The sequence below is a fragment of the Podarcis pityusensis genome (assembly GCF_964106645.2).
Source record: "Podarcis pityusensis genome assembly, chromosome: 4".
NCBI lineage: Eukaryota > Metazoa > Chordata > Lepidosauria > Squamata > Lacertidae > Podarcis > Podarcis pityusensis.
Window position 1 is genome coordinate 1,376,448 of NC_138027.1, and position 26,174 is coordinate 1,402,621.

General features: G+C 48.2%; 1 protein-coding gene and 1 long non-coding RNA gene across 2 annotated transcripts in view; one reads left to right on the top strand and one right to left on the bottom strand.

Moving 5' to 3' along the window:
- LOC308475073 (uncharacterized protein) overlaps positions 1 to 26,174 on the bottom strand; it is a 133,925-nt gene that overhangs the window by 92,096 nt on the left and 15,655 nt on the right. The window lies entirely within an intron of this gene.
- On the top strand, positions 8,573 to 11,906 carry LOC308475433. The gene is made up of 2 exons (XR_013985188.1): positions 8,573 to 9,486; positions 11,417 to 11,906. It is a non-coding gene; the product is annotated as an uncharacterized lncRNA (long non-coding RNA).

A 26,174-nucleotide genomic window follows, 5' to 3' on the forward strand; every position in this document is an offset into this window, starting at 1 on the left:
ATTGGGGAAAAGGCAGCTACTCTGTGTGGGGTTTCTTGGGGTTGAGATCCGTAAGCTGAGTATGGTACGATTTCTCAGCAATAAATATGATACACTTTTATGGGTGTTACGGAAAATTTGATGCTGTACTGTTTTTAATATTCAGTTGGAAGCCACCCAGAGTGGCTGGGGAAACCCAGCCAGATGGGCGGGGTATAAATAATATGTTAGGTAAGATTTATTGCTTTACTCTTGTCGTCCAGCACACTTCCCCCTGCGGGCCTCTGCAGGTCGTAAAGCAATTAGCAGAATTGCACAGCGTCCGTGTATGAAAGGGCAGTCAGTAAATAGGTCCCACACGTTTCTTCTTTCCTAGTAGCACTTTATTTGCTCAAAAATAGCATATTTACAATCCATCTGATTCAAGCTGCATTTTGCGACTCTCTCTCAGCTTGCAGCTGCGTAGCAAAGCTGCTTTCACTTTTCACTCAGCTCACAGCATTCCAAGCTGCTTTCGTCACGTCCTGGCTTACTTCCCTTGTAAGCGCCTCCTCTCAGCCTCGAGACACAGAAGGTTAACCCTTCACTACACCCAACACCCCCTCTTGTCTCGCGCCTGAGGGGAGAATCGACCCTTGGTCGTCCCAAACCCAGACCTTCACAAAACTCCCCATGTCTTTGGAAGGTGAGTGGCTTCGTGAACCCATCAGCTAGGTTCTTGGCAGAGGGACAATACTTCAGCACAACTAATCCCTCCTGAACACTCTGGCACACATTCCGAAAACGAATGTCTAGGTGTTCCGTTCTGGCCTTGAATTGACCTGACTCTGCCAAATTCAGGCATGGTTGATTGTCCTCGAAAACACGTATCGGCAGACAATCCACTTCGCAGAGTTCCTGCACCAAACAAGCATAGAACTCTACTTCTCTGCACATCTCTGAAAGAGCACTGAACTCAGCCTCAGTGGATGAGAGCGCTATCAGACTTTGCTTCTTGGATCTCCATCCAACTACTGAGTTCCCAAACTTCACCACTAGGCCAGACACAGACTTTCGATCCTCAAGATTAGCCCAATCCGAGTCCACAAAGTCAGTTTGACTTCTCCTTGTGCTGGCAACCTAAGACAAAAGTCTTTGGTCTCCTGCAAATACCTCAGAACTCTCTTGATGCCATTCCAGGCTTGCACACTAGGGTTTGATGCCTCCCTGCTGAGCAGATTGACAGCAAACGCTATATCAGGTCTGCTCCACTGGGACAAGTACAACAAACACCCTAGAGCTGACTGAAACACTTCAGTATTTTCGAACGCAGCGCGTTCTGCTTGCTGGCTGTCCTTCACAAAACTAGTCTCCATAGGACTTCTCACTCCTGCACAATCACTCATCCTCATTTTCTGAAGCAATTGCTCAATTTTACCTCTCTGGCTGAGCAAAAAACTTCCATCCTGTGCACGCTCAACATTGACACCTAGATAGGTTTTGACAGCACCAAGCTGTTTAAGCTTGAATCGTTTACCTAGCTCTTTGGCAAACTTCTCCGCCTGTTCATCTGTTTCTGAGAAGAAAAGCACGTCATCAACAAAAAACATCACCAGCTCCTGTGAGTCTCCTGATCCTCTAAGGAACAGGCAACTGTCAGCAAGACTCTTCCTGAAACCTAGCTTCTCCAAAGCTTCATTCAGGCACATGTTCCAGTTTCTAGCAGATTGACGTAATCCATAGATGGATTTGTGCAATCTCCACACAACATCCTGCCTTGAGTTCTCAAACCCCGGAGGAGGAATCATGTACAGCTCCTCCTGGAGATCTGAGTTAAGGTAGGCAACATCCACATCAAAGTGGTTTACCTTCCAGCCTCTCTGTGCCGCACAAGCTAAAAGCGTTCTCAGAGTCTCCGCTCGTGACGTTGGCGAATACACCTCCGTGAAGTGTATTCCCTTCCTCTAAGTAAATCCTCGAGCAACTAACCTGGCTTTATACTGCGGCTCTCCTGCGTCAGTGGGTTTCAAGCGGTAAACCCATCTGGAACTCACAGCCTGCTTCCCCGGTGGCAACTCTGTGAGTGAGAACACACCTAGATCTTTCATGGACTTCATCTCTTTGTCCATTGCCCTGTGCCACTTGCCTGCTTCTTCCTCAGGTAAACCCTGAATATCCTCGAAGGATTCAGGTTCACATCTTGCAGAACCTACCCAGACGCCTGAAGCGTCGTACCGATCAGGAGGCCTCCTTGTCCTCGCTGATCTCTTCAGTGTGACTCCTGGTGACCCTGCCGCTTCACTGGGTCCAGCTAAATCATCCTCAACTTCAGTGTCTTCCCCCTCTGACCTGCTGCGCCTCTTGGGCCTTACAGCTGGTCCAGCAGGTGAAGAAGGTTCACTCTTTGGTTCAAACTTGACACTTGCCTGAGGAGGTGTTTTAGGTTCCCCCCTCTGAGGGATCCTGAGCTGTCCCTGCCTTGGACTCTGTCCCTCTGGACCGTGGTCCCCAGCAACAAGTTCCTCCTCCTCCTCGTCTGAGTCATAGAACTGCTGTGGAAGCACGTCTGGATTAGCGTGGAGATGCTTCCAACCAGCTTGCTCACAGAACTCAGCGCTATTGCTGATAACCAACCTAGACTGGTCTCCACTTGGGTACGCAAACCTCCAGGCCTTTGAGCCAGGCTCATACCCTACAAAGATCATTCTTTTAGATCTTGGCTCACCTTTCTTGCGTAGAGCCTTTGGAATAAGCACCCAAGCCTCACAACCAAACACACGAAGGTAGTGTACCTTGGGCTTCTCTCCATGAAGTAAGAAATACGGTGTATTTCCTACACTAGAGTTGTACACTCTGTTCTCGGTATGGACCACATATCTCCAGGCCTCTGACCAAAACTTCTGGGGTAGCCCTGCGTCCCACAGGATCGCAGACACAGCTTCCTGCACCGTCCTGTTCTTTCTCTCTGCGACCCCATTCTGTTGCGGAGAGTAAGGAGCGGTCAGTCTGTGGCTAATCCCCTTCTCCCTAAAGAAATCCTGTAAAGCAGAACCAGTGAATTCAGCACCTCTGTCACTTTGAAAACCACGAACTTTGGTGGAAAAAGTTACCTCAACTGCGGTGATCCAATCCCTGATCATTTTAGCCGCCTCCCCTTTCGTTTTCAGAGAGAAGGTCCAAGCAGACCTCGAAAAATCATGAATCAAAAGCAAAGAATACTTCGAACCTCCCAGTGACTCAACAGACATGGGCCCACACAAATCTGCATGAATTAATTCAAAGGGTTGCGTGGTCTGCCTCTCTGACTTTGGATATGAGCATGTCACAACTTTCGCCTGTTTACATGCATTGCAATCTAGAAATTTGTCACAAACATTAAATTTGCACCCTTGTGTCAGCTCTGGTGCTTTCTGGAGAAATCTCCAATTTAAATGAGCGAAGCGTCGGTGCCAAATATGTAAACAACCATTGTGGGGCGCTGCATTTACACATTGGCCCTTCGCATCTTCGGTGTTATCCTCTCCTGTGGAAAAAGGCACATTTACAGCAAACAAATTATCTTTAGACTGCACTGTGTACACGTGTTTCCCATCCTTGGAAAATTCACATTTGTCACCTGCAAAAGAAATTTGAAAATTATCAATCAATAGATCATGCACACTTAACAAACAGTTAGTTAAACCGGGCACTGCATAAGCTTTGACTTCATGCTTAAGGAAAAGACAGAAGAACAGTCCTGTTTCTGTCAGCTTTTTTCTGCTTCCACCTGCAAACGTAACATACTTCTCAGTTTTTACTGTCCTGCAATTCCTCAAAAGATCAGCAGATGGCACTAACGAATTTGAGGCACCAGAGTCTATTATTACAGTGAGAAAGTCTTGTTGTTTACATTCCTGGGTCGCCAGGGCAACAATCTCCTCACTACCCCCCTCCTTGGGGCTTCTGCAGATGTCCTCTCTGGTTGTCACGGCAACAGACTCCCCCCGGCAGGAAGACTTGCCCACGACCTTGACAGCTTCCGTAGATGCAACTCTCTCAGTTGCCATGGAGACTGGACTTGTCTCGGCGTTCCCACACAACTCTGAAGCTGTTATCTCTACTTGCTGCAGGTGGCTGACCTTGAAGCCTCTAGCACTTTTCAGCTTCCCAGGCTCCGACTCACGACGTAAACAACTCTTGGCAGCTTTTGGAGAAAGAGGCGTCTCTGAGCTTTCACTGCTCACTGCCCCCCCACTGCTCATGGGGTCTTCAGGACGTTTTTCTGCACCCCCTCTGAAGCTCCCAACACTTGGCCTCTGTCCAGGTTTCTCACACAGACACATTGCAGCATCCACACAGCTCCCAGGCTCAGCAAAAGCACAAGCAGCATTGCTAGCAACAACAACAGGAACAGTCCCTTCGCCCCCTTGTGGGGGCTCACAGCTCCTCCCAGCTGTGCATCGGTACTCAAGGATTTGGCCGGCGCCATCTTGCCTCTCCCTTTCGGATGCAGCCACTTCTTGGCCCTTGCTTCCCACTCCAGCTCCACAAGCTTCTTGGAGTGCTAGCCAAGCGGCCTCTGGCCTTCTTGCACCCAGGACAACAGGCACCAGATGAGCATCCACACTTTCTGCCAAAAAAGCAAGCACACGCTTTTCCACTTCACTTTGCTCTGCAGCTCTCTCAGCCTCTGCTTTCCCAGCTGCATTCTGTGTGGGGTGAATTACATTCCACAGCTGCTCCCCCACTAGCAAAAGCTCCACTTGAAAGCTCCACTGCAGCCAATTTTGGCTAGTCAGTCTCTGACATGGCAGCTTAAGCTCAAAGCCATGTTCACAGGGCTGAGCCATTGCCCCCTTCTGTTGGCTTTTCCCAAAGGTACTCACTCACTCAGCCAAACTGGGAACTCCGGACGTCATGGCTCTTGGCACCCAGCCTCTGTCAGCCTCCTCCGATCTGCCTCTTTGAAGTCTCCGGCAGTCGATCAAGCTGACGATCAGCAGATAAAACTTCAAAGCCCTTTCTCACACTTCACGTTGACCCATAACCATGTTAGGTAAGATTTATTGCTTTATTCTTGTCGTCCAGCACACTTCCCCCTGCGGGCCTCTGCAGGTCGTAAAGCAATTAGCAGAATTGCACAGCGTCCGTGTATGAAAGGGCAGTCAGTAAATAGGTCCCACACTGTCAGGGGTTCAGGGACAGAGGCACAGGGTAGGCAGGAGATGGAGAGCGATGGGGATGAATCCCAGGACAGCGAGGAAGAGGATGACAATGACTCTAGAGATTCCATGAGTCTTTCCAGCGAATCAGAGGATTCCCAGAAGGGGGCGCCGGTGGTCAAGGCCAGGGGAGCCCCAGGGGGGACTTGTCAGGAGCAGGGGGCCAGCGGGGGATCCCAAAGTGGCAGCTGGGCGTCAGGACCAGCCTCCCCGCCAGAGTGCAGCGAAGGGGGTGGAGGTTCCAGTGTATCAGGGGAGGCGGCTCCGGCAGTAGAGAAAGGAGGGAGGTCGGAGCAAGCCACCCTCCCGGAAGGGGAGGGGAGTAGTGAAGGGAGTAGCGTAGCTGTCAAAAGGCAAGTTAGAGGTTGGGGGCGCGCGCCAAGTTCAAATGTAGAGGCGCGCGGAAGTACAGGGAGCCCGGAGGAGGGGCCAGGTCCCAAAGCCCGCAGGAGGGGGCAAGAGCAGTCTGATTCCGCGTCGGAGGAATCCAGGAGGGGCGAAACCCCAGCGGGCAGAAAGACCCTGCGGAAAAGGAAAGAGAGAAAGAGGTGGAGCAGCGCAAGCCTCTTAAACTGGTGCAGGGCGGGGACAGATTCAGAAGGGACTTCAGCGGTCTAAGCCTAGCAGACATAGGGCTGCGCGCCTCGGATCTGAAGCAAACAATGAACTGCAATAAACACGTTTGTATATAAGAAAAGAAAGGCGTTGGTCTTTTGTGAGCTGAGACTTGAGGCAGCCCTGACACACACGTTTCTTCTTTCCTAGTAGCACTTTATTTGCTCAAAAATAGCATATTTACAATCCATCTGATTCAAGCTGCATTTTGCGACTCTCTCTCAGCTTGCAGCTGCGTAGCAAAGCTGCTTTCACTTTTCACTCAGCTCACAGCATTCCAAGCTGCTTTCGTCACGTCCTGGCTTACTTCCCTTGTAAGCGCCTCCTCTCAGCCTCGAGACACAGAAGGTTAACCCTTCACTACACCCAACATAATAAATTATTATTATTATTATTATTATTATTATTATTATTATTCCGGGTTGAGAGACGACTCATCAGCCCAGCCAGTCGGGAAGTTCCAGCCAAGTAATTTGAAGCAAAACAGCGGTCAGTAGACCTTGATCTTTCTTGTTGCCCAACAGGTCCCCACAGGAGCAAGAACCCAGAACAAAGGGTTACTTTGACTTTTACCCATAGTACATTTCACAGGGCATCATGAATAGGCCCATACTACATCACAAAGGAGGGGATATAAGATATACACAAGTTCAGCAGGGGCCAGACACCGCTCACAACACCTCTTAAGTCCCCATCACCCAAAGAACAAGGAAACCCTTGGCATCTCCTTGCCCTCAGGACTTGTCCGGAGTTGGGCTTTCAGAACACCTGACTTGCTAAATTGCCTCTGTGGATGTCTATTGTTGCCCCCCCGTCACTCCCTGGGTGGGGGGCCGTGTATGTGCTCTCAGGCTTGGGGAAAGATGCCCTCTTCCTACTGCCTACGTGACTTCCTGCTTCTTGGTTCATGGAGGGAGGTGGAGCCCAAATTCACCTTTTTTTCTTGCAGGGTTAAAATGGCATTGGAATGAGGAGAGTCGGTTAAAGTATGGATTTTCTAGGAATTTATAAAGCTAGGTATCTTCCCTGCGCTGTCAAGTCAAAAGCATACATTCAGGGCTAATATTTGTAACATTGCAATAACTATAAAGATGCCCCCCCCCCGTCATTTCCATAACATGGGTAAGTGAACTTATATTTGAAACAATGCAGACGCAGTCAAGAAGGATTTTTCTGATATTCTCGCGGGAGCATATTTGGATTTGGCATGCCAGGTTGTAAAGTTCCCATTGGCTGTATTTGTTGATTAATTTTTCTCATATCCTGCAGAAGACGCCATTTTCCTGATTTTTTTTTTATAATGAAAATTGGGGAGTTCCAGGGAGATGAGGACGGTTCAATGTGGCCAAGGGTCAATTGTTCAGAAATAAGCTGGGCCGCCGCTGCTAATTTTTCTTTTGGTAGGGGCCACTGTTCTACCCATACTGGGGTAGTGGTGATCCATCGTAACGGCAGTGCCTTGCGTGGAAGTGCAGGGGCAGCCCTTAGAATAAATTTGTCTCCAATTTGGTGTCTGCAATAGCCAAAATATCGCGCCCCCATAAGGAGACTGGAATGTCCATTATTAACGGATAGAGGGTGATCTGAACCCTGCTATCGCTTTGGATGAGTATTGGGTGGAGACTGCGCCGTGCCTGTGATTCACCTCCCACACCAATAACTTGTGTGGCTGGACAGGTGGGCCAACTGGAAGGCCAAGCAGATTTTGCCACGACTGTTACATCCGCCCCTGTGTCCAGAACTCCCTCAATGAGTCGACCTCCCACTGTCAGAGACACAGAAGGGCACGAGGCTGTAATGTTCATGGCTGCTGCAATTAGGGGTAGTTGTTCGGATGGGGGAAAAATGATAATCTTCACCACTGAAGTATTTGACTGTATTCTGCATGGACGATCCGCATATAGCGTGATCTCAGGGAAATTCACATATGGTCCGTGTGTTAGCATCGGTACCGCATGAATTCCCGTTGCCTGTGCAGATAATAGAGGTAATACCAGACAAGTGGCATGATTGTCCAACCCTGCTTCAGTGAGAACATGAGTCTTTAAAGGGCAGAAAGGCAAATGGAATTCCACGTCCTGAGTCAGGCGAAGCTGTGGTGCTGTTTCCCTGGACTCCGGGGGGTCCCCTATTGATTTGTCTGGGCCCAAGGTGGGCCCGGCTGCCAGTTTCCCTGCTGTTGTCCTTGCTGATGTTGGGCAGTGTACTGACCCTGCTGTTGGTTTTGGGGAAGCGATCTGCATTGATTTGCCCAATGAAAGCCTTTTTTGCAGATTGGACATTTGGTAGAAGGACGCCTAGGCTGTTGCGTGGATCCACATTGCGCCTTAAAGTGTCCTGGTTTGCCACACTGGAAACATGTTTTATCGGTGGCTACAGGCTGGTTTTTATTTAGCGCCGCTGCCAGCAGATGAGCCTTGTGGGAGGCTGTACCCACAGATTGACAAATGCGAAGCATGGCTGCTGTGTAGGATTGTGTATTATCGGTCGGAATGAAACCTTACAATCCTCATTGGCATTTTCAAAGGCCAATTGTTTGATAATTATTTGTTTGGCTTCAGGATTTTCTATTTGGCGACTCACTGCTGTAATCAGCCTGTCCACAAAGGAAGAATATGATTCTCTTGCCTGATTGAACCCCACCTTGATTGAATACTGGGTTCTGGGATTTTTCTCATTGCTTGTTTAGTAGCAAGAGCGGTATCCCTCAATATGATTTGCAGCAGTGTGGCTTGCACTGAAGCCTGAACAAAGGGACCACGCCCCATCATGGCGTCTAGGACGTCTACGAGGGTAATATTTGGATTATTCCCTCTGATTTGTTGTAATAAAGCCGGAGCATATGCACGGCTGGCAGTTTCCCATTCGTGGGCAAACAATACGCCCGCTGATGGAGGTAACACTGTATGGGCCAAAAGATTTATGTCATCTGGAACCAAGAGCTGGGCTAATGTGGCTTCCAAAAGCGTCTGCGTATATGGGGCTTGGAGTCCATTGGTCTTTACTGACTGCTGCAACTCTTTCAAGATCTTAAAGTCAAAAGGTTGGTGTTGGGCTTGAGTTCCTGCTGGAGCGCCAGCAGGCGGCACTATAACTGGAAATGCCACAGTATCCTGAATTAAGGAACAGGCAAGGACTGCACGTTGAAAAGGAGTAGCTGGTTCTGTTGGTGAGGGAGTAGGATCTTTGCCAACCAGACCATGGTATTTTTGCAGGATTGGATCCTCTGGCGAGGAACTGAACACAGTATTCTAGGTGGGGCCTGACCAAGGCAGAAGAAAGTGGTACTATTCCTGCCCTTGATCTGATTCTGCCTTCTGCCACATTGGCCTGTGCTCCCTGTTTGGTGTCCTCCGCAAATGTGATGAGCATCCCCTCAGTTCCTTCATCCAAGTCATTTATAAAGACATTGAACAACAACGGGCCCAGGACAGAACCCTGTAACACCCCTCTTGTCACTTTTCCCCAGGATGATGAGGAACCATGAAGGAGTCCTCTTTGGGTTCGGTCAGTCAAATCCGCCTAACAGTTTCCTCGTTCAGCCCACATTTTACCAGCTTTCTCCCAGAAAGATCACGGGGGACTTTGTCAAAAGCCTTACTGAAATCAAGATGCACTATTTCCACAACTGTCCCCTGACCAACAAAGTTTGTAACTCCATCCATAAAAAGGGGAGGAGAGATTTCTCTGGCTTGACTTCAGTTACAGATAGGTAGCCGTGTTGGTCTGCCATAGTCAAAATAAAAAAAATCCTTCCAGTAGCACCTTTAATTTTTTTTTTTTAATCATATTTATTAAAATTTCCAATAATAACAGAATAAAGAAGATAGAAAAGATAAAGAAAAAGAAAAGAAAGAAAAAAGACCAATTTTAAACCCTTATGTTCATAACCTTCTTTCTGGGACTCCCTCCTTCCCCTCCCGACTGTATTCCCCTTTCCCTACGTTGGTTCCACAAGTTCTCATTCCCAATTTAACCTAATATGTTATGCCTAATAGCCAATTTAAATTACAATCTTAACATCACTCCTCACCTTTAACAAAGTAAAACAAAGATTTTTTTCCCCAAAATCTACCCCGTTTCCTTCCACGAATTCCCCCTTTTCTTTTTTTTTCCAAAACTTGTTAAATCAAAATACCAAAGTTATATATATAAAAAAAAAAAAATTTAAAAGATAGAAAATAGAAGAAGATTCCAAAAGTTGATTACATAGCCTTTGGATTCTAGAATTCCCCCTCCCTTCCCCGGTTTAGATTCCCTATGTCCATCAGTCTGTATGTTGTCGGCCTGGAGGTCTCAAGTCCACAGCCAAACTTTCTCAATTCATCTTGCCGGTTTTCTTTAAATTTACTTATTTTGATAATATTTAATTTCAAAAGTCCAGTCTAATCGAGGCCTTTAATTTCCCTTGATCATTGTTACTCCTCCCATTGTTCTTGCCGTGGCGTAGTTGGTCCTTTACTCTTTTGTTTCTTACTTTCTCAGGTTTCTGTCTTGTTCAGCTGCAAAACCATTCTTATTCTGAAATCTAGTATCTCTACAGAGGTTTGTTATTCAGGAGCTTACTTAAATAGAAAGATTCTATTGTGTTGTCACCTCTGTAGACAAAACAAATATTTCAGTTTTGCTACTTTCCCAGGAGCTAAGACCAGTAGTACACATCCCAGAGTAGTTTTCCATATACGCCGCTTGTAATGTCCCAAAGCCCCTCTAGAGGGATTGCAATAACTTTGTGTCCTCTCATCCAAAAGTCAAATTGTTGTTTCTTTTTCCATCCGACATTTTGTATCCATATTTATATCCAATTGTATCAAAATCAACCAGCAAAATACTTGTAGCAAAGTCCTCTTTATATTCTCAAGATTTGACAGCTACTTTGACAGCTGTCAAACTCTCCATCTCTCTCCGCCAGGTTCTCTGAATCGCCCCGGTTCCCGGGGGGGGGTTGCCTTTTCCCTCTCACCCTCGACTCTCCTCCAGCACAATTCTTGTAATGATTCCATCGTGGAATTTGGTATTTTTAGTCAGCAATAAACTTCAGAATTGATCTTGGTTTCTCAGTCCTTGTTTTAGCATGTTTACAATCAGGGAGGGGACTGACTTCCTTTTTAGATCCCCCCCGCTCGTGCCGAATCCGAAAAAAAAAATTCCTTTTTTTTCCCCTCCTTTTGTACCCGGTTACCCAATTACTCACGGGTTTTTGTTAAATGTCCGAATTTCAAATGGAAGAAGCCAGCGCTCTCCGACGAATGGCATGCGGCTGCACTCGGCAGGGGAAGCGATAGACTCAAAGTACCACGCCACTCCCAGGCACCCGATCCGTAGCCTTTAAAAAGGCTCCTTCACGAGTCGGGAGGGCGCTGACGGTACCAGCCGAGTCCCCATGTCCACGGGCCCCGTGCCCGTGGTTTTTAAGGGTCCCCGCGTCGCCGGCGCGGTAGGACCCAGCCCCTGCCGAGCCGGCTCCCTCCGGAGCTCGGAGGGAGTCCGCCATTCGGCGATGGCGCCAACCCGGAAGTCCCCCCAGTAGCACCTTTAAGACCAACTAAGTTAGTTCTTGGTATAACTTAGTTGGTCTTAAAGGTGCTACTGGAAGGATTTTTTTTTTATTTAGACTCTGGCTTGACTTGTTTTTGAGAAAGCCATGCTTTTATCCTGTATGTTTCTGTTGTGAAATCTTCAGATGAAGGGCACATAAATATTAAAAATGATAATAAATAAGGATATTTACAAGCTGAAACATGTGCAAATGAAGGTGATTTATGTAATTATTTAATTTGTATACCACCTGACTCTGTGGTGCCAACTTGAATAAAATATTGGAGGAAGGGGCCAGGTAAGGCCTGCCTTGCACAATCAATCACATGATGCATAAAGGGCATTGGAATGGCAATGCCTATCAACTGGGGGGGGTGGCCCCCTCAAATATATCATTGGGGGGCAAAATCCCCTCAGCCTCTAAAAGTCGACTCCTGTTCCCACATGTCTCAGGACGGTTACAATATAAAAAGACAACATAAAAACACAAAATATACATCTGTAACCCCCCTCACTACCACATTTTAAAAGGGCATTAGCTGTCAATCAGGCAAAGGCCCGGTTAGCAAGGTGCGGATTTGCCTGGCTCCTAAAGCTGGATAATGGTTTTTCCAACCGTTGCATGAATTCTCTGATGCCTAGTGAGATTGGAGCTCTGACTGAAGCTCTTTCCACATTCCACACACTGATAGGGTTTCTCCCCTGTATGAATTCTTTGATGGGAAGTGAGACTGGAGCTCATACTGAAGCTCTTTCCACATTCCACACACTGATAGGGTTTCTCCCCTGTATGAATTATTTGATGGGAAGTGAGAGTGCAGCTCTTACTAAAGCTCTTTCCACATTCAAAGCATTTATATTGTTTCTCCCCTGTATGAATTCTTTGATGGGTATTCAGATGTGCTCTCTGGATGAAACTCTTTCCACATTCCACGCACTGATAGGGTTTCTCTCCTGTATGAATTCTTTGATGGGAAGTGAGAGTGCAGCTCTTACTAAAGCTCTTTCCACATTCAAAGCAATTATATGGTTTCTCCCCTGTATGAATTCTTTGATGGGAAGTGAGACTGTGGCTGTGACTGAAGCTCTTTCCACATTCCATGCACTGATAGGGTTTCTCCCCTGTATGAATTCTTTGATGGGAAGTGAGAGAGGAGTTCCGACTGAAACTCTTTCCACATTCCACACACTGATAGGGTTTCTCCCCTGTATGAATTCTCTGATGGGAAGTGAGATGGGAACTCGTACTGAAGCTCTTTTCACATTCCACGCACTGATAGGGTTTCTCCCCTGTATGAATTCTCTGGTGCTTAGTGAGATTGTAGCTCATACTAAAGCTCTTTCCACATTCCACACACTGATAGGGTTTCTCTCCTGTATGAATTCTTTGATGGGAAGTGAGACAGTGGCTGTGACTGAAGTTCTTTCCACATTCCACACACTGATAGGGTTTCACTCCTGTATGAATTCTCTGATGGGAAGTGAGATAGCCTCTCTGACTGAAGGTCTTTCCACATTCCATGCACTGATAGGGTTTCTCCCCTGTATGAATTCTGTGATGATTAGTGAGATCAGAGCTGTGACTAAAGCTCTTTTCACATTCCACACACTGATAGGGTTTCTCCCCTGTATGAATTTTCTGATGCTTAGTGAGATTGGAGTTCTGACTGAAGCTCTTTCCACATTCCACGCACTGATAGGGTTTCTTTCCAATGAGAATTCTTTGTTGGGAAGTGGAATGGGAGTTCTGACTGCAGCTCTCTCCACATTTCAAATTTTTGCATGGCTTCTCCTCTCCAGGGGTTTTGTCATGTTCATCCTTGTTCTTGTTTTCCAATTCATCAAAATCTGCAATGGAGACAAAAAAGGGATTAGAACCTCAGGAACAAATCAAGAAGAACTGAAGGGAGTTGGGTCTTTGTTCATTGCCTTTGTTGGTTGTCATTAACCAACATTTTTATTCATATATTCTGATGGTTGTTGAGTGTTGATTTGTTTGATATACAGTAGTGGCCAAAATTGTGGAAGCCTTTTGGGAAAATAGTATATTTCAGATGTTTGATGCTTCGTAACACAACTTCGTTTAGAGTAATACCACAAAATTATGTATCAATGGAAAGATAATTTAATGAAGAATGTAATTATCTGTATTCTATCAAAAGTCATAGCGGAATAACCAGAAAAAGGAAGCACAACTTGCTTAGCTTGACTTTTGTCAGTGTGTTATGTTTTTTTGTGGAAAGTTGATATAAAATTTACAGATTGTATATTATTAAGAGAGAATTACATGAAAATGATGTATAGATGGTATATCACATCAGTGAAAATGGCAAAGATGTTTAAGAAAGAAAATAAGAGATGCTGGAGATGTAAAGAAAAGAAAGGAACATTTTATCATATAATAATAATAATAATAAATTTTATTTATATCCCGCCCTCCCCAGCCGAAGCCGGGCTCAGGGCGGCTAACAACAATCAAATAATCAAAAAATCAAATAATCACACAATCTAAAAATATTTCATTATAAAAATTAATTAAATCAAATTGATGGCAACCAATTAAGCAAAGTTCTGTGCAGGTTGCCAGAGGAGGGAGTCAGGCTGCGCCCTGATCAAAGGCCTGGCGGAACAACTCTGTCTTGCAGGCCCTGCGGAAAGATGTCAAGTCCCGCAGGGCCCTAGTCTCTTGTGACAGAGCATTCCACCAGATTGGAGCCGCAGCCGAGAAGGCCCTGGCTCTAGTTGAGGCCAGCCTAACCTCTCTGAGGCCTGGGACCTTGAGGATGTTATTATTTGCAGACCGTAGGTTTCTCTGTGGGGCATACCAGGAGAGGCGGTCCCGTAGGTACGAGGGTCCTAGGCCGTATAGGGCTTTAAAGGTTAAAACCAGCACCTTAAACCTGATCCTGTACTCCACCGGGAGCCAGTGCAGCTGGTATAGTACTGGATGAATGTGATCTCGCAGCGAAGACCCCATAAGGAGTCTCGCCGCGGCATTCTGCACCCGCTGGAGTTTCTGGGTCAGTCTCAAGGGCAGCCCCACGTAGAGCGAGTTACAATAATCCAGTCTGGAGGTGACCGTCGCATGGATCACAGTGGCTAGGTCAGGGCGAGAGAGATAAGGGGCCAACTGCTTAGCTTGGCGGAGATGAAAAAATGCCGCCTTTGTTATAGCTGTAATCTGCGCCTCCATAGAAAGGGAGGTATCGAAGATTACACCCAAACTCTTAACGGACGGTGCTGGCACTAATTGCACCCCCGCAAGAGATGGGAGTTGCCCCCTCAATCCCATATCGTCCCGCCCCAGCCAGAGGACCTCTGTCTTCGAAGGATTTAACTTCAACCGGCTCCCACGTAACCATCCAGCCACAGCTTCCAGACATCTGGTCAGTGTGTCTGGGGCCGAGTCAGGATGGCCATCCATCAACAGATAGAGTTGGGTGTCATCAGCATACTGATGGCAACCCAGCCCAAAACTCCGGACAAGCTGGGCGAGGGGGCGCATAAAGATGTTAAAAAGCATCGGGGAGAGAATCGCACCCTGAGGCACTCCACACACCAAGGAGTGGCGCGATGACAATTCCCCCCCAAGCGCCACCCTCTGTCCCCGACCAGAGAGAAACGAGCGCAGCCATTGAAGGACTGTGCCCTGGATCCCCACGTCGGCAAGGCGGTGGTCCAGGAGTTCGTGATCGACCATGTCAAAGGCTGCTGACAGATCTAGAAGAATCAGCAGCCCTGACCCACCTCGATCCAGCTGCCTGCGGAGATCATCTGTTAGGGCGACCAGAGCCGTCTCGGTCCCATGACCAGCGTGGAAGCCGGACTGGAATGGATCCAAAGCAGATGTTTCATCCAGAAACCTACCAAGCTGTTCAGCAACCGCTCTCTCAATCACCTTACCCAGGAATGGAAGATTCGAGACCGGGCGGTAATTGGATAGATCTGAGGGATCTAATGATGTTTTCTTTAAGAGCGGACGCACCACTGCCTCCTTCAGTTCCCCTGGGAATATCCCGGTGCCAAGGGACAAATTGATAATATCCCCCAGGGGGGCCCGCACCTCGTCTGGACACGCTCTAATCAGCCATGACGGGCACGGGTCAAGAGGACAGGTGGTGGGCTTTCCAGCTTGGAGGAATCTGTCCACATCGGCTGGAGATATCCGGTCAAAGTGGTCCAATACTGGACCCGAGGACAGTCGAGGGGCCTCCAGTTCCTTTATTGTATCCAAATTGGCAGGGAGGTCATGGCGGAGCAACAGGACCTTTTCCGCAAAAAAGCTCGCAAATGCCTCACAGCTGTGTGTCAAATTGTTATTTAAATTTGGCTGTCCTTCAAGGGACGTTAAAGACCGAATTATACTAAATAATTGCGCCGGGCGAGAGCTAGCGGATGCAATGGAGGCCGAGAAGTAAGACTTCTTAGCGGCCTTCACTGCCATCTCATAGGTTTTCATAAAAACCCTATAAGATGTTCTTGAGGCTCCGTCACGGGCACCCCGCCATACTCGCTCTAGCCGTCTGAGGTCCCGCTTCATTTTCCGAAGCTCCTCGGTAAACCAGGGAGCCCGGTTTCTGCGGGGTCGCAGAGGGCGCTTAGGTGCGATCTCATCGATGGCTGCCAGGAGCTGGGTATTCCAGCCCTCAACAAGCTCAGTCAATGAGTCGCCAGGGGGAGCAAGGTCCCGCAAGGCTTGACGGAATCTATCAGGGTCCATCAGCCTCTGCGGGCGAGCCCAAATCGGCTCGCCACCTAAGCAGGGTGGGGGTGGAAAGTCAATCCTGGCTTTCAGAGCGTAGTGATCAGACCATGGCACCTTCATCGAAGGAGACATGATCACATCTATACCGGCGCCAAAGATCAAATCCAGCGTGTGGCCTGCTTGATGTGTGGGGCCCGAAACAAACTGGGAGAGCCCTAGTGTCGCCATGGAAGACACCAGGTCCAGAGCCTGTGAGGAGGGAGTGGCATCAGCATGGAAGTTGAAGTCTCCCAATACCAATAGGTTAGGGAACTCCAAGGCCCAGCCGGCCACTGCCTCCAGCAGGCCTGACAGGGTGGCTGATGGTGCGCTAGGTGGCCGGTACACCAGCCAGACAGCCAAGCTCTCCTCGGAGCCCCACACTAGGCCAACACATTCAATGCCGGGGATCGATGGCGAAGGTAGAGCCCTGAAAGAACAATCTTCCCGGATTAATACTGCCACCCCTCCCCCCCGGCCCACAGTCCGTGACTGGTGGAGGACGGAGAAACCCGGGGGCGCCATCTCTCGTAAGGTAACAGTTACCCCTTCGCGCACCCAGGTCTCCGTCACACAAGCCAGGTCGACCCCCTGCGAGGTAAAGAATGCAAATGCATTAAAAAATACTGGGAAATGATATATAATGAACTGAAAAGAATGTTTAAAATGAGCTTTGGTAAACATCCTGAAGCCTTTCTGTTAGGTATCTCAAATCAAGAGCTGCCAAAAGAAAAAGGGACATTATTTATAGCATACATTATTTATGTATGCTACAACAACTCTTTTAATGAGGGTGAAAGAGGAGAGTGCAAAATATGGTCTGAAGCTCAACATCAAAAAAACGAAGATCATGGCCACTGGGCCCATCACCTCCTGGCAAATAGGGGAAGAAATGGAGGCAGTGAGAGATTTTACTTTCTTGGGCTCCATGATCACTGCAGATGGTGACAGCAGTCACGAAATTAAAAGACGCCTGCTCCTTGGGAGAAAAGCAATGACAAACCTAGACAGCATCTTAAAAAGCAGAGACATCACCTTGCCGACAAAGGTCCGTATAGTTCAAGCTCTGGTTTTACCAGTAGTGATGTATGGAAGTGAGAGCTGGACCATAAAGAAGGCTGATCGCCGAAGAATTGATGCTTTTGAATTCTGGTGCTGGAGGAGACTCTTGAGAGTCCCATGGACTGCAAGAAGATCCAACCTCTCCATTCTGAAGGAAATCAGCCCTGAGTGCTCACTGGAAGGACAGATCCTGAAACTGAGGCTCCAAGACTTTGGCCACCTCATGAGAAGAGAAGACTCCCTGGAAAAGACCCTGATGTTGGGAAAGATGGAGGGCACAAGGAGAAGGGGACGACAGAGGACGAGATGGTGGGACAGTGTTCTCGAAGCTACCAGCAGGAGGGAGGCAGTGGAAGACAGGAGTGCCTGGTGTGCTCTGGTCCAGGGGGTCACGAAGAGGCGGACACGACTAAACGACTAAACAACAACAACAACAACAGCGGCAAGAATCTTGACTGCACAAAATTGGAAGATGGAAGAAATACCATCAAAAGAACACTGGTAAGAAAAACTGATGAATTATGCAGAATTGGCTAAGCTAACAGATAAACTACAAGAGAAGGACAAAAAGGATTTTAAAAGTTTGGGAACCATTTACAGGTTATTTGCAGAAACAACAACTGGCAGGGTCTGAATAAACTTTATTATAGTAACAGACAAATTAGAGAAATGGTAAGGGAATTTACTTTTATATAAAGCAGGACACAATAAATAAAACCAAATAACTCAGTAGAGGGGGAGTTGAGGGAAGTCCAGAGGATGGGAGGGAGAACATTTGTATATAACATGATGATTGATATATTTTTATTTGTTATAAAATTCAATAAATATTCATTTTTTAAAAAGAAAAAAGAAGAAGAAAGATTGAGGAAAACTTAACCAAAGCTGGCCTTTCTATATTTGTGAAGAGGTATAAGGAGACTCCCATACACTGCAAGAAGATCAAACGTATCCATTCTGAAGGAAATCGGCCCTGAGTGCTCACTGGGAGGACAGATCCTGAAGCTGAGGCTCCAATACTTTGGCCACCTCATGAGATGAGAAGACTCCCTGGAAAAGACCCTGATGTTGGGAAAGATGGAGGGCACAAGGAGAAGGGGACGACAGAGGAGAGGATGGTTGGATAGTGTTGTTGAAGTTACCAGCATGAGTTTGACCAAACTGCGGGAGGCAGTGGAAGACAGGAGTCCCTGGCATGCTCTGGTCCAGGGGGTCACCAAGAGGCGGACAGGACTAAATGACTAAAGAACAACATAAGGAGACTCAGTCACTACAAAATCAGACTGGTAAAGGCAGGAAAAGGTGCACAACAGCAAGTGATGATCGAAGAATGAAGAGTCTGTGCCCACATGTCAGAAGAAAATCATCTGGGTGTTTACAAGATGACATGGGGCAACGGAAGGTGAAGTTGAGTGCAAGGACTGGTCTAAATGCTAGAATTCTAAGGAAAAAGCCATTGTTATATGTCAGGGAACTGCCATCGGAGCTAGAGGCGGAGGGAAGGCTCCAGAGGGATGCAGGAGAGGGCCCCAGTAGGGAGAGAGGCAGCCCATCTGCTGGGGAAGGAAATCAGCATAACACCAGTGGAGAAGGGGGGCGATGGGGGAATCGGAGAGGAGGCTCCAAGACTCCTCGCCGGAGACCAGCGGAGAGAGTACGGGTACTCCGCTGCCCACACCCTCCCTGCGCAGAAGACTTCCGCGCAGGGAGAGTAGGAGGAGACTTGGCGTCAAACAACTTTTATGCTGGAAAAGGTTCAAGAAACGCCCACTGACGGATTCTGCCAGCGACTGAGACAGTCACGATGCTGGAGGCTGTTCAGTCAGAAAGGGTTTAACCAGGTAACCTCGCCAGCAGTGGCGGCAACTTACGCACGAGCAACCCCTAAATCCATTACATTATATCTCAAGCCAAGGTGGAAAAGATTAAACTGGGCTAAAACCCATGGTAACCAGACAGCGGAACAATGGGACAGTGTTATTTGGTGTGATGAGACCCCAATCTCCTTGCTTGGTAGTGATGGCATGAAATATGCGAGGAGGAGAATCGGAGATTTACATCCTACTTGCATTACACTGACCGTGAAACACCCAGACAGTGTGATGATCTAGGGTTGTATGACAGCAAAAGGTGTGGGCAGAATAATAATAATAATAATAATAATAATAATAATAATAAATTTTATTTATATCCTGCCCTTCCCAGCCGAAGCCGGGCTCAGGGCAGCTAACAACAATCAAATAATCCCACATTCTAAAAACATTCCATTATAAAAATTAATTAAAATCAAATTAATGGCAACCGTTAAGCAAAATTCTGTGCAGATTGCCAGAGGAGGGAGTCAGGCTGCGCCCTGACCAAAGGCCTGGTGGAACAGCTCTGTCTTGCAAGCCCTGCGGAAAGATGTCAGGTCCCGCAGGGCCCTAGTCTCTTGTGACAGAGCATTCCACCAGATTGGAGCCGCAGCCGAGAAAGCCCTGGCTCTAGTTGAGGCCAGCCTAACTTCTCTGTGGCCTGGGACCTTCAAGATGTTTTTATTTGAAGACCGTAAGTTTCTCTGTGGGGCATACCAGGAGAGGCGGTCCCGTAGGTACGAGGGTCCTAGGCCGTATAGGGCTTTAAAGGTTAAAACCAGCACCTTAAACCTGATCCTGTACTCCACCGGGAGCCAGTGCAGCTGGTATAGTACCGGATGAATGTGATCTCGCAGCGAAGACCCCGTAAGGAGTCTCGCCGCAGCATTCTGCACCCGCTGGAGTTTCTGGGTCAGTCTCAAGGGCAGCCCCACGTAGAGCGAGTTACAATAATCCAGTCTGGAGGTGACCGTCGCGTGGATCACAGTGGCTAGGTCAGGGCGAGAGAGATAAGGAGCCAACTGCTTAGCTTGGCGGAGATGAAAAAATGCCGCCTTTGCTGTAGCTGTAATCTGCGCCTCCATAGAGAGGGAGGTATCGAAGATTACACCCAAACTCTTAACGGATGGTGCTGGCACTAATTGCTTTTTTTTAAAAAATGATATTTATTAAAATTTCAAAAAGAAGAATTACATAAATAAAGACAAGGAGAAAAAACAAAAAAAGACAAAAACAAAAGACAAAAGTAAAAATACAAGAAAAATACAAAATACAGAATAAAAGAATAAAAAACACTTTAAAAATACATCAATCTTTCCATGCCTTACATTCATATCCTTACTTCCCTGACCTCCTCATACCTCCCTTTTTTGTATTCCAATTCAGTTAGTTAATTCAGCAATTTCTTTCCCTCTTTATTTTCTCTTAATCCTTTAACTTAATATACTATAACTTTGGATTTTCACCTGTTATCAGTCCATTTTTACATACACCTTTATAGCATTGCTGCTTAAACCACCTAACTTCATTCTAACATCATTCTAACATTCATTAATTTTGCAATATTTCTGTAGATAATCTTTGAATTTCTTCCAATCTTCTTCCACCGACTCTTCTCCCTGGTCTCGGATTCTGCCAGTCATTTCCACCAGTTCCAATCAAGGGGGGTTTAGGTTGTGCCGATGAGGCTCCTGTTGGTAATCCAGAAGGACCAGATGTCGATGCTCTTCGCTGCAGCCCACCGTCTTTACGAAATAATCTGCCAGACCTCATTGTTTTTTCCTGTAGCAAATCTATTTTCTCCTTTCCATCTGCCATAACACTCTAGATAAGGCCCAAGGTCAGTCTCACGATCAGAATTTGTTTTGAAGTGGAAAATTCCCCTGGCATAGCTACTATTGTAACAATTTCAAACTTCCTCTAGGGGGACACAGTAGCAGTCAGAAATTATTGTCTTAAAGTAATTAACCTTTTTTCCTTTAGCCCCCCAATTCACAAAAAGGACAACAGTTTCAATCTCAATTGTTTTCAGTTACTTTAAAACCAGGAGAAGCCAGCCAGAAATATTGTATCTTACTTGTATCTCACTTGCAGAGTTAACTGTCAAAGAGTACTTTCAGCAGCAGCGCATTTCACAATACGGCATTCTTACTGTTCACTGGCAACCCATTCCCAGGTTTTAAGCGGTGGATTTTAGCTTCCTTTTCTCTCTTTTTGCAGGGAAATACAGTTCAGACCTTTTCCCCCTCCTCCCCTGCAATCAAGGGGGGGGGGGGAATCGCTTATTTGATGTTAGAATTGTAATCCTTTTCCAACGTCTTTCGAGGTTTCCACTTACAAGTTCATTGCTTTACTCCATTTACAAAGAACGGAAGGCAGACTTCCTGTTTATGCCTCTCCGCTTCGGTGCCAAATTATTTCTTAGTTCCTTTGTTTCTGAAATTAGCCTACTCACAGATCGTTGTTTTGCAGCCAAATTGTCCCAGGAAAAAGGCAGCGCTCTCCGGTAACGGCTATGCGGCTTCGCTCCACGGAAGAAGCAGTTGACTCACAGCACCGCGCCACTTCCCCGCTCCGCTCCGGAACCTGTAATCGGGCTCCTTTGCAAGTTGGGGGGGCGCAAAAGCTGCCCGCCGAGTCCTATGGTCACAGGCTTCACCCGCCTGTGATTTTTGAAGGGTCCCCGCTTCGCCATAGCGGTGCAGACCCGATTTCCACAGAGCCAGTCCCCTCCGAGTCAGAGGGAATCCGCCATTACTGATGGCGCCACCCCGGAAGTCCGGTGCTGGCACTAATTGCACCCCCGCAAGAGATGGGAGTTGCCCCCTCAATCCCATATTGTCCTGTCCCAGCCAGAGGACAGAGAAACCCGGGGGCGCCATCTCTCGTAAGGTAACAGTTTCCTCTTCGCACACCCAGGTCTCCGTCACACAAGCCAGGTCGACCCCCTGCGAGGTAAAGAAATCTCGCAGGGTGGCGGTTTTATTGCCTATAGACCTGGCATTGCACAACACCAGTGACGGAGGTGAGTAATCCTTGCTCACCCTACCCTCGTCCCTCAGGATGGGGCGCAGATTGGAAGGAGTACGAGCATATCCGTATCTCAATCCCCTTCGCCTATAACATCTGCCCCCACTGCCATACCTCCCTCACCCCTCCACAGTAGCAATCCCAAGCCTCATACTAGCCTCCATTTACCAAATAGAAAAACAAAACAAACCACAAACAATTATACCAAACAAAACCAGTCCCCACCCCACTCAATATACAACCCCAAATCAAAATAAAACGGAACAAAATAAATACATAAATAAAAACCACTGTTCATGGTGGTACAACAAAGTAAATGTAAAAACACCTTTAAAACACTTTAAAATATATAAAAACATTTTTAACATTTGCTGCAGCAGCACCAGTGTCCTTAAGGCTGTGGCGGAGGTGAGTGTGGGGCCCCTAGGCCAGGTGGAATTAGCCTAAGGAGGGAGCGGCCTTCCCCAACACTCACGCTGCAGCAGCAGCAGCAGCAGCAGCAGCAGCAGTGTCATTAATGGGAACGTCAATGCCCACAAATACATAAATCAAATACCTGAACCTGAACTGAAGCGTTCTGAATGGGAAATCTTATTCCACTGCTGGAATGGCCTGGGAATAGCCCAAGCGAAATGAGGGGATGAGGGACCAACTCCCTTCTCTTGCCATTGCCTTCCGTTAAGAGTTTGGGTGTAATCCTTGACGCCTCCCTTTCCATGGAGGCGCAGGTTACAACAGCCAAGGCGACATTTTCCCACCTTTGCCGCATCAAGCAGTTGGTCCCTTACCTCTCCCGCCCTGACCTGGCCACAGTGATCCATGCGACGGTCATCTCCAGGCTTGACTACTGGAATTCGCTCTACGCAGGGCTCCCCTTGAAGCTGTTCCAGTAACTCCAGCAGGTGCAGAATGCTGCAGCAAGGCTCCTCACGGGGTCTCTGCCATGGGAGCATATTCACCCAGTGCTTTTCCAGCTGCACTGGCTCCCGGTGGAGTACAGGGTCAGATTTAAGGTGCTGCTTTTGACCTTTAAAGCCCGGAGGACCTTAAGGTCCATATATAGTGTCAGGGAACTGCCATCGGAAGGAAGGGAAGTGAAAGGGCTCACACAGGTTGGGAGAGACTCAGCAGCTGAAGAGGGAACCAGTAGGGGGAGAGGAGCTGAGCTGAGGGAAAGGGAGCTGGAGGGATGGCTCAGAGACACTTCCAGCGAAAACAGTGGGGAGGTTTCAGGACCTCCTGTAGGGACACCCACTCCTCGCCGGAAACTGTCACGCAGAGAGTCCAGAAGACGTGTTTCCGTTAAGGAGCTTTTATGTTGGAAGCGATTCCGAAAGCAACCACTGTCGGAATCTGCCAGCGACTGACGGAGCCATGTTTAAGGGGCTCCGTTACAGACAGAGGTTTGCAAACTTGACCAAACTCTGAGGGACTTGGATTTTACACACAAGCAGCTCATCGTCCCATCTCAGCATTCCGACAGTCTCCGTGAGCAGCTTGTGCAGGAGAAGGCATCATGAGCAACCCAGCCGGAACCGGAGAAGCAGGAGCTGGAGCGGGTCCAAGCCTGGAAGAAAGGTACCGGGTGTTGGAGGTCCAGCTAGCGCTGCAGACGGCGAGGCTTGAGGAGAGGAGGGCTCAGGATGCAGACAAAAAGGGGAAAGACACCCAGCTCGCCAGAAAGGTACCAGGATTGGTGCAGAAGTTTGGGGGGGAGCCCAAAGACTATCATGGCTTTCGGACAGAGATGCAATATGCCCTCAATCTGCAGTTTGATGAATTCCCTGACGAGGAATCACGAGTGGCTTTCGTGATTGGGCATCTTGAAAAGGGGGCGAGAGACTGGGTTAGACCCCTGATGGCAGCGAATAGTGACGTCCTAAAGGACACGATGAAGTTCTTTCGCGCCATGGATCTGATGTTTTCCAGCGATATTGAACAGGGAGTGGTGCGCAGACAGTTAATGGCTTGCAAACAGGGGAGCCGATCTGTCCGTGAGTACTGGACTGAGTTCACCATGTTGATCCATAAATTGGGGTGGGATCTATCGGCGGAACCCATTCAAATGCTCTTTGAAGAAGGGCTTTCTTCGGCTGTGAAAGACGAACTTTCCCGGGCGCCCAGGGCGGAGTCTATGGACCAGCTGACCAAATCAGCGCTGACCATAGGAGCGCGCCAGGAGGCGAGAGCATTGGAGAGGCGGGAAGGGAAGGGGGAACGTTGGAAGGAGTTCCGCATTCCAGACATTCCAGAGCCAACTTTCCCGCCGGCAGAGCCGATGGAAATCGGAACAGCGCGCGCGCACGCAGTTTCAAAGCCCAGTGAGGGGGGAAAGAAGGAGGGAAAAGGCGCCCGGAAATGCTATCTCTGCCAACAGCCAGGTCACTTTGCCAGAGTCTGCCCCCAGAGGAAGGAATGGCAAGGGATGGTAGGAGCTGTGGAGGGAAGAGAGGAAGAAATACCGGAGCAAGTAAAAGCCAACGCCTGGCTGCCACCGTCGGGGCACAGCAGCCAGGCCAAAGAGCAGTGAAAGTGCCCACGCCAGAACCTCCTAAACCCGCCCTAGTGATAGAAGTGGCGCTAGAGCTGCCAAACGGACACCCTCTAAAGATAAAGGCGCTGTTGGACTCAGGCAGCTCCTGCAATTTCATGAGCAAAGAGTTTGCAGCTGAACACCAGATACAGACGATCCCTTTAAGCAACCCCCTGCAGGTGACCACGATCGATGGCAGGGAGCTGTTGGGAGGAGAAGTCAGCTTGCAGACCGTCCCAATGATAATGAAGGTGGCAAGGCACACCGAACTGATAGCGTTTAATGTGGCCACCTTGGGAGGAGCTCCCATTATATTGGGGATGAGCTGGCTAGCGTTACATGATCCGCTGGTGGGCTGGCATCAGAGAGTGGTTTCTTTTGGTTCAGCACATTGCTTAGAACACTGCAAAGAGGGAAAGGGTTTGGCAGGGGCCCAAGCCACCCTAGCAGGGACTGAAGTAACGGAGAACGTGAAGGTACCACGACAATACGCAGATCTCCGCGACGTCTTCAGCGAAAGGGAAGCTGACCAACTACCTCCGCATAGACCCTTTGACTGTCAAATCAATTTACTCCCTGGGGCACAGCTCCCTGTAGGCAAGCTGTACGCCATGTCAGACAGAGAGATGCAGGAGCTAAGAGAGTTCATTGACAAGAACCTGAAGAGAGGGTTCATCAGAGAGTCCAGGGCGGTGGGGGGCAGCCCAGTGTTTTTTGTGGATAAAAAAAACACGAACAAGCCGAGGCTGGTGTGTGACTTCAGGGCCTTAAATGCAGTGTCAGAACCAGTGGCTTTCCCTATGCCCAGGATTGACGACATTTTGACAAGGGTGCGGAAGGGAAAGATTTTCACAAAGCTGGACCTAAGGGGGGCGTACAACCTGATACGAATAAGGAAGGGGGATGAATGGAAAACCACCATGTTCACCCCTTTAGGGGCATTTGAATATTTAGTTATGCCCTTCGGCCTACAAGCAGGCTCCGCATGCTTTCAATCGTTTATGAACCACGTCCTGGGGCCTTTGCTTTACAAGAATTGTGTGGCCTTCTTAGACGACGTGTTGGTGTATTCTGAGAATGAGGAGCAGCATGTGAGAGACGTCAGAGAAGTGTTGAGCAGGCTGCAAGCCAACCAGCTGTGGGTGAAACTGGAGAAGTGTCAGTTTCATACCAAGGAGGTGGAATTCCTGGGGTATCGCCTGTCAGACAAGGGATTGGCCATGGATCCCGGCAAGGTCCAGGCGGTGCTGGAATGGAAAACACCCAAAACAAGGAAGGATGTGCAGAGGTTCCTAGGATTTGGGAACTTCTATCGTAAGTTCATCCGAAACTTTGCCCACCTGACGGCGCCCATTACGGACTGTCTCAGCAGTAAGAAGAAGTTCGTTTGGACTGAGGAGGCGGAGCGAGCATTTGAGGAACTAAAAAGGGCCTTCGCCTCGGAACAACAACTCCTGCATGTGGATTTACAAAAACCGATGAGAGTGGAAACTGACGCATCAGACAGAGCGATTGGGGCGGTGCTTCTGCAGCCAGGGAAGGAGGAGTCAGAGTGGAGACCGTGTGCCTTTTTTTCGCGAAAGCTGAACAAATCCGAGAGGAACTACACGGTGTATGACCGAGAACTACTAGCCATTCAT